This window comes from Octodon degus, unplaced genomic scaffold, assembly GCF_000260255.1.
Source record: "Octodon degus isolate 3935 unplaced genomic scaffold, OctDeg1.0 scaffold00081, whole genome shotgun sequence".
NCBI classification, from domain to species: domain Eukaryota; kingdom Metazoa; phylum Chordata; class Mammalia; order Rodentia; family Octodontidae; genus Octodon; species Octodon degus.
In genome coordinates this window covers 5,588,851-5,597,144 of record NW_004524657.1, presented here as the reverse complement: position 1 = coordinate 5,597,144, position 8,294 = coordinate 5,588,851, and positions in this window count along the sequence as shown.

Here is an 8,294-nt window from a genome sequence, read left to right as displayed (position 1 = left end):
AGATAGATAGATAGATAGATAGATAGATAGATAGATAGATAGATAGATAGATTAGTCAAGGACAGATAGTATGAATGTAAGAGATATCTCCTACATTCATATTATCTGTCCTTGACTAATCTATATCTCCAAAATAAGAAAGGTGTCACGGGGGAACAAAGTAGAAATGGCCATTTTCTTCGTCTCTCCTCTCTCTTCCCTTCCTTTCCTCTACAAGGCACAGAACTCTTTTCCTGAGAAGGAATATCAAACTCTGAAAGAACATACGGATTGTTCTAGAAAAAACACAGAACCAAAAAGCTTTGGAGGAAACTCCAAATAAAACATGTAATTACTATGAACAAAGTATTGAACTGTTTAAACAAGCCCTTTAGTCCAATAAAAAGATTATTACTTAGAAAACAAGAATGTCCCTAGGGCAGGAGTGTGCCCTAACCTCTGATCTCAGTGCAGAGCCCTTGACAGAGTCCCTTCAGTGGGTTCCAGCTAATGGAATTAGAAAAAGCCATATATCTCATGTCCTTCAGAAACCAATTTGTCAGTTCCTTTCTGTTCCTTACCAGGATCACACCAGCCAAAAGTGGCCAGAGAAAAGAAAGTTTGCTGGAGCTTTGGGAACAATTTTCTTTACTGCCTAGTAGTTAAAGCCAAAGTTCTGGAGTGGGAACAAAAAGATGATTTTATGGCATTGGTTTAAGTAACAAACAACTGGATTGAGTAGAAGACAGAACAGTATCTTCCTTTCCAGGGGTCCAGCTAGTCCAGGACACCAGCTAGGATTTCCTACAGTTAGAAGAGAAATGGCCAGACGAGGGTGAGATAAATCAGCTGAGCAAGAGAGGAGACAATGACATTATCCTGACTTGTCTCGTTTGTCTGAATGGAGGAACAGAGAATCAGACAAATATCAGAGTTAGAAAGCACTTGAGAAGTTTTCTAAGTCTAAACTCCTCATTTTGGAGAGGAGAAAAATGGATATCCAGGGGCTGAGACACTCATGTGTTGTCACATGCTAGTGAAAGTCATAATCAAGCTTCCATACTTTCAAACTGGTGTCCTTTGGAGCCCACCACCATTTTTGGTAAATAATCTACATTCTATGTATTCTTGACTAAGCCACTTTCCCTATCTCTGCTGCAGTTATTTGGTAAATTTGGAGGTGGCAGGATTTGAGACACTATTTTGTGTGGGCATGCAAATGCACAGCAATATATAAAGATGAAATATAAAGTAAGCATATACATTATTATCAAATTAATAGTGTATGTGCATGATTTATTAAATATTAATCAATGCAAACAAATCTAAGTATTAACCTTATGGAAAACTTCTGAGAGTTTAACTTAGAAGTATTTCTGAAAATGTATGAGCTAGTTTTCAAGTTAGAGTACTGATAGCCTTAGAACACGATGTTGGTTATTTGAAATAATTAAAAGAGATCTTTTAAGATGAAAACTATTGACATGAATTCTACAAAAAAAAAAAATGTGTTCATATGGGGTCAGTTTAATTGGGCCCCTGACAGTGGTTGCATCAGCTAGAATATTGCAAGTTTATACATATTTGTGGACTAAGCATTGATCATAACTATTGAACCAAACACTTCGATGCATACTCATATAATTGTTCTTTAATGATGAGATTTGTCCGCAGATTAACACCACATCTTCCCTGGAGCATAATAAGGAGACAATGCTTCTCTTTTTTCCAAAAGCATTCATCTCTGTGAGCAATGATACGCAATTAAAACTTTGGCTTCTCAGTATTTCAGCTATTTTACTAACACTTCTACTCCCATTCCCATCTCTCTCCAGGCACCTAAAAAATTAGACTAAATAATATCTAAACATGTTCATCAGGTCTGTTCAAAGTCAAAATTACTTTGAAAATCTCATAGACATAAACGAGAGAGCTAATCAGTATTCTTAAATATGTTTTTCAATATCAAATGGCTTAGTTTCTTCTTTTTCTGAAAGGGTAGTCAATTTATCTGCAGATCTTAATGTATGATAGGGTCACAAAGAAAGAAAACAAAGATGCAGTATCTGCTAATGATATATGTACAAGAATATTAAACAACATAAGAAAGAAGTACTCATGATAATTATAAATATCCTTTCTAAAACTGGTTACAAGGTCACAGCTGGTATTTATAACCACATACCTTCTTCTACTACTATTCCCTTGGCCCTTAGCAAACACCTCAGCGGGTCTTTGTTCTTTACTTGCAGAGTGACTCATACTGTTATTCCTAAAGTCTGTGGACCATGTCATACTGCCTGTATTGAGTTGTTCTCACCAGCCATTGACCTTAATAGTAAGGCATCATATGCCCTAAGGCAGTGGTGACAAACCTGCAGCAAACATGTCACAACGGGCTGTTTGTATCATTGCAAACTCTAAAAGGCTTACCATCACTGCTCTAAAAGATATTCTGCACTGAAAATGTGTTCTTTATTTCCACTGTGGAGTGGTAATCCAATTTCTCTCTTGGGAGGCTGGATCAATCACCAATACTTCCACCAATACTGTGTCTCCCTTCTCAGCTTGTTGACTTAGAATATATGATAATTTTTAATTCATGTTGTCATTACTAATGGTTTGGAAGTTACATGGAAAAGAGCTAGCATCTTTGTTGTGAATCTCAGAGGAAACAGAAAAACTATCATTTCAAAGGAAGCCAGCTTGCTTTGTGAAACGTTAGCAAAAGCACTGATGACTTTGCTTTTGTGTGGCAAAGATAAGCGCTCTACCTTGATCTCAGACAACAGGTGTTGTTTTCCAAGAAATGATCAAAGAGAGTGTCAAATGTTTTCACCAACAATATTCTGCACTATTTCTCATATCCTCTCTCTATTTTTTTCTAAAATGTGAGTTAAAGGAACTAGGTGATAAAGCCTTTCACTGGCCTATAAGACAATCTTCCATACCTGCTTTCTCAAATTTAGGAGGGCATTTAGACTTAGGATGATCAGATTTTACACCTGTTAGAGATCATTATAAAAAAGACAAGCAATAACTAGTGTTGGCAAGAATGTAGAGAAAGGGAACACATACGTACTGTTGGTGGGAATATAAATTACCAGAATCAAGGCGTAAAATAATATGAAGGCCCTTCCAGAACACTAAGCATACAATCTGGTTTATATCTGGATGTTGCCTCAGAGCATCATGAACCCAGAGGGGGGCACTGGTGAAGACAATTGGATCACCGGGCTGGGGTAACTGTCCTGAAGTTCCGAGGTGGGACCTGGATGGAGGAGGTGGGTCACAGGAGGCATGACCTAGACAGCATAGCTTTCTCCCTTCTGCTTCCTTTTCTCTCTGCCTCCTGGCTGCCAGGAGGTAAGCACCTTTTACCTCACTATGTTCCTCTGTCATGCTGAGTCTTCTTTAGAATAAGCTGACTGAAGCATGAGCCAAGACAAACCTCTGCTTCTTCAAGTAGTAGGTGTCTGATGCTGTGTGGTGGCAATGAGGAAAGTCACTAAAAAACCACGTGTTCATCTCACTTCCAGGTACACATACAAAAGAAGGAAAATCAGTGTGCTGAATGTATCTGTACTCCTATGACTACTGCAGCATTATTCATAGCAGTCAAAATATGCAATCAACCATGTGTCCATTGGTACATAAATGGATCATGAACACATGGTATATAGGGCTGGAAACATAGCTCAGTGGCTTAAGAGCCAGCCTGGCAAACACAAGGTCCTGAGTTCAATCTTACATAAAAAAAAAATCAAGACACACTGCCATCAATCTCTGAAAAATATTTTATTTTGAATACTATTATCCCTTTCTTGCCACTTTCTGAAGCAGGTCTGGAAGTCTTCTCTTTTGTGACCATCTTTATAAAGAGTAAACCAAAACATGGAAAATGCTGTTGCTCATCCCCTTACTCCCTGGATCCATTGTCATGTAGTTCTGTTCTTCTCCAAAGTCAGTATGATCATAGAAGGAAGGTATTTTGAATGAATTAAGTATATCAAGGAAGCAAGGACACAACCCAAGACAGTCATGATATCGGACTTCCAGAACTGCTTTAGAAAATGGCAAGAATGGGGCTGGGATATAGCTCAACAGCCTAAGCATCTGTCTGGCAAGTGCAAGGTCCTGAGTTCTATCCAGGGTACTGCCAAAAATAAAAATAAAAAATGGCAAGAATGATGGGATATTTTTGTTAGAAGTGGTAGAAAGGACAAGGAAAATCATTTTTCCTTTGAGACTCTAGAAAATAATATAGCTTTTCTAATCCTTTGATTTTGTCCCAGAGAAATTTATACTGTACTTATTAAATGATAAACATTTGATTTTATGCTACTAAATGTATGGTAGCTTGTTATAGTCCTCATGAATCATCACATTACCTGCAGTCAGAGCACTCTTCTTGCCTATTACTGTATCTTCAACTATCAGTGTTTGATATGTTAAAAGCTTTGAATAAATGTGCATTGAATTAAGAGAGTATGTGAATGGATTCTAAGCTTTAATGAAGAAGAAAATTAAAGTTTTAAAAAATAATAATAATTAAAGTTTTATTTGGTGTTAGCATTGTCTGTGAATATAGAAACTTGTAGTGCAGCATAGCAAAGATCCTTTAACACTGAGGGAAAGTTATAAGTTCTACCAAGGCTGTTCATTACTTTATCTTTCTGTACTTTTTCAAATTTTGCATTAGGCAAAGTTGTCAGGGTAGATCACAGTATTATGCTCCTGCCTGAAAACTGAAACTAAAGAAATCTTTTCCCCATCTGTTAGATACTAGGACTGTATTTCAGAGTGCATCTTCAAGGCACCAGGGTGTAGAGGCACTTGAGGGCTTTCACAGTCCTTAACATCTAGAAGTACAATCTAGAAGTACAGGTATGTGTCTAAGGAGGACAAGGAGCCAACCAACAGTTTTCAAGCCTCCAGCCATGCCTGACTTTTCTAGAGCGCAAGAATGAAATGAGAAGTTAGCTTTTTTTAAGAAATGTAAACATAGAAGATTATTCTGATTGGTAACACAGAGATTTATCTCTTCATATTGCATCTAGTATTTTGTTGGTCTGCTTCATGCTAGAATTTTATATACTAAAACATTCAGCAAGGAATTTTATGCATAATATATAAATTTCTGAATTTCATCTGAACCCTAAACTGTACTATCAAAAATAACAGGTGGGATAACAGTGTCTTATGAAGGCTGGGACTGGGGGTGTAGCTCAGTGGTGAATACCTGACAATGTACAAGACACCAGTTAGAGCCCCACCCAGGAAAGAGAGGCAGACAGACACAGAGGCACAGGAAGACAGAGACAGAGAAGGCAAACTATGTCGACCAAAAAAAAAAAAAAAAACCTATAATATCTGAGAGGAAAATAGAGTGTAGCAATAGCAACTCTTAGTGTAAGAGTTATTTATATAAATGAAGAACTTTTTATAACTTTTGGACAAAACCTCCTACTCTATAAGCATTATTATTAACTTCTTTTATGGATTAAGTTATTCTGAGACACCAAAAATCTTCCAGAGTTGTTCAGCTCATACAATGTGTCCAGGACTCCACCTAAACTACAGATTCTTAACTTTCCTATTACTGTCTTAGGAACTTCAGAGGATACCACAGAGCACCTAACCAGACTGATGCCACAGACAAGTAGCGGTCATGAATCTGTTGATCAAGCAATAGATCTGGATAAAATCAATGAAACAGTCCTGGCCATAGGACCACCTCTCTTCCTTCACACTGCTTAGCCGTATGTAATAAGATCTGTTTTCTTAGAATCCTACAATTAAAGTGCAACAGCTGCACACTGAGATGAAAATTTGAATGCAACAGGCTACAGGGCACTTTTGATACTTTGAGAAACACAGCCATCTGTTGGGCTTATTCTGGTATCACACTCTGTTCATTGTTTTTTAATTCTCTTTGAATGGGAAAGACTGGACTTCTATTAATAATCAAATTCAAAGAACAAATATAATTATGACCGCCACTTTTAGGAAAAATAAAGATAATAAGGGCCATGAAGTACCTTAAAATTGTCTGTTTAAAATAATCTGTATATTAATAATGTGCTTTTCTAGGTGAAATAAACTTACAAGAAGCTGCCATTATAAGGAAGAAAAAATAGTAAGTAAACTTTTAAAATTTTTTTTCTTCTTTTGAAAAAAATAAATGAAAAAGTGAGAATTTATTGTTAGCAGTAGCCTCTAAGGTGGACACTGGCACACTGTATGTGCAGCATTTTTCAGATAGTAAATAACTTAGTTGATGAAAGCCACAGGCATTTTCTTTTGGGGGAAGAAATGCTATTTCTTTATTTTCCATGATAAAATTGTGTGCACTCAATGTATATGACATGAAGTTTTCATATGTGCATGCATAATGAGCTTATTAGTGCAAACAAGCTAATCCATCTCTATATATTAACCCTTATTATGGTAATAACCCTTAAGATTATTCTCTTAACAAATTTCAAGTACAGTACAGAATTACTTACCAGTGATTTTCCATTTTATAAATTTTTTATTATTTATTTATTTAGCTATTTGCTACAGGATCTCGCTACGCAGTTCAGACTCATAGTGATTACTCCTGTCTCAGCCTCCCCAGCATTGGGGTTAGAGGTGTATACCACCATGCCTGGTTTCAGAGCCAGCACAGCATACCAGGGCTTCCGGGCCCTGCATGGCATGCAGTACCTGGGGTAGAACTCAGGTTTTTGCACTAGCCAGGCAGGCATGTAGGCTGCTAAGCTATCTCCCCAGTCCTATAAATTAAATCTAAAACAATCTGTTCTACGTAACAGAAACATTCTGCCCTGTGGTTTTCCCATTTCCAACCCCTTAAACTTGTGGTAATCATCTCTGTTTCTGTAACTGCTATTTTTCAGATTACATTATGTAAATGAGATCATGTGGTGTTTTTATTTTATCCTGCTTTACTTTAATATAATGCCCTCTAAGTGTGTCCAGGTTGTCACAAGTAGTAGGATTTTCTTTCTTTTTAAATTTGTATTTTCTTTTTTTGTTTTGGTTTTTTTTTTCTTATTTTTATTTTAGGGAAGGGTCTGCAGGGTGTTCTGGGTCTCACTACTAGATTGGACTCATAGCGATCCTCCTGTTTACAGCCTCCCAAGAGCTGGGATTACAGGCATGCGCCACCATACCCAGTCTCAATTGCCATCTCAGTGCACCCCAAAGGTGGTGCCTGCACCGCAGACCCGAGGATCAAACCCCTGACCCCTGTACATGCTCGCAGGCACTTTAATCCGCTGAGCTATTTGGTCCTAAATTTGTATTTTCATTGGTACATGTTTGCACAACATAATGACTATATTCTTTACATGGAGTTGGTACACATACATAATTTATCTTAATTCTATTTTCACCCCTTTCCCTCCCTTCCTGCTTTTCTCTATTTCTCAGTCCCCTTCCTTTTTGCAAAAGATCATTTTTAAGGCTGGATGATGTTGTATTGAATATATATGCCATAATTTCTAATCAGTTCATCTATCAATAGATACCTAGTTGGTTTCATATCTTGACTATTGTCAATATAAACTGCTATTTCAACTACTCACAAAAGAACCATTTGAATCATTATTGCCATGGTTTATAAGGGAAAAGATTTAATATAGGACACATAATTTATAGGATTATTTTATAATATTCACCCAAAGAGTCAAATGAAAATGAGTGAAAGAGATCTGTCCACACACTAGAGACCCAAAGAATCCAGCGAAGGGCCTGAATCCCACAGCAATGTCCTGCATGAGTCCAACTGGAGGCCCAGCACCCAAAGCAGGGCCCTATCTAGCTGGAGGCCTAGAGCTCATGCACAATGATAGCGTGTGCAAGTCTGCATCAGGCCTCTGCACTGGAAAGGCCCAAAGATCAGTGGTGGAAGCTAGAAGGTCTGCACCAGCAGGATAAAGGATCTGTGCCAGCAGGCTGAGGGGTTTGCACTGGAGCCAGGAAGCAATGTTCAAGAGTTCCCCCACTCCAGGCCTGGCCAGATAGCTCAGCAGACTAAAGTTCCTGCTTAGGCAGACACAGGAGCCAGGGTTCAATCCCCAGCATGCTGTGCCAGCCCCACCCTCAGGTCATGCCCAGATGGCAACTGAGACTAGGGGTGGTGGCACTCACCTATAATCCCAGTGCTTGTGAGGCTGAAAACAGAAGAATCACTATGAGTCCCATTTATGTAGTGAGACCCTATAGACCCTGTCCTAAAATACAAAAAGGGTTCCTCCACCCCAAAAGAACCACAGACATCCTCAATAACAGGGAGATCCCAAGCTCCT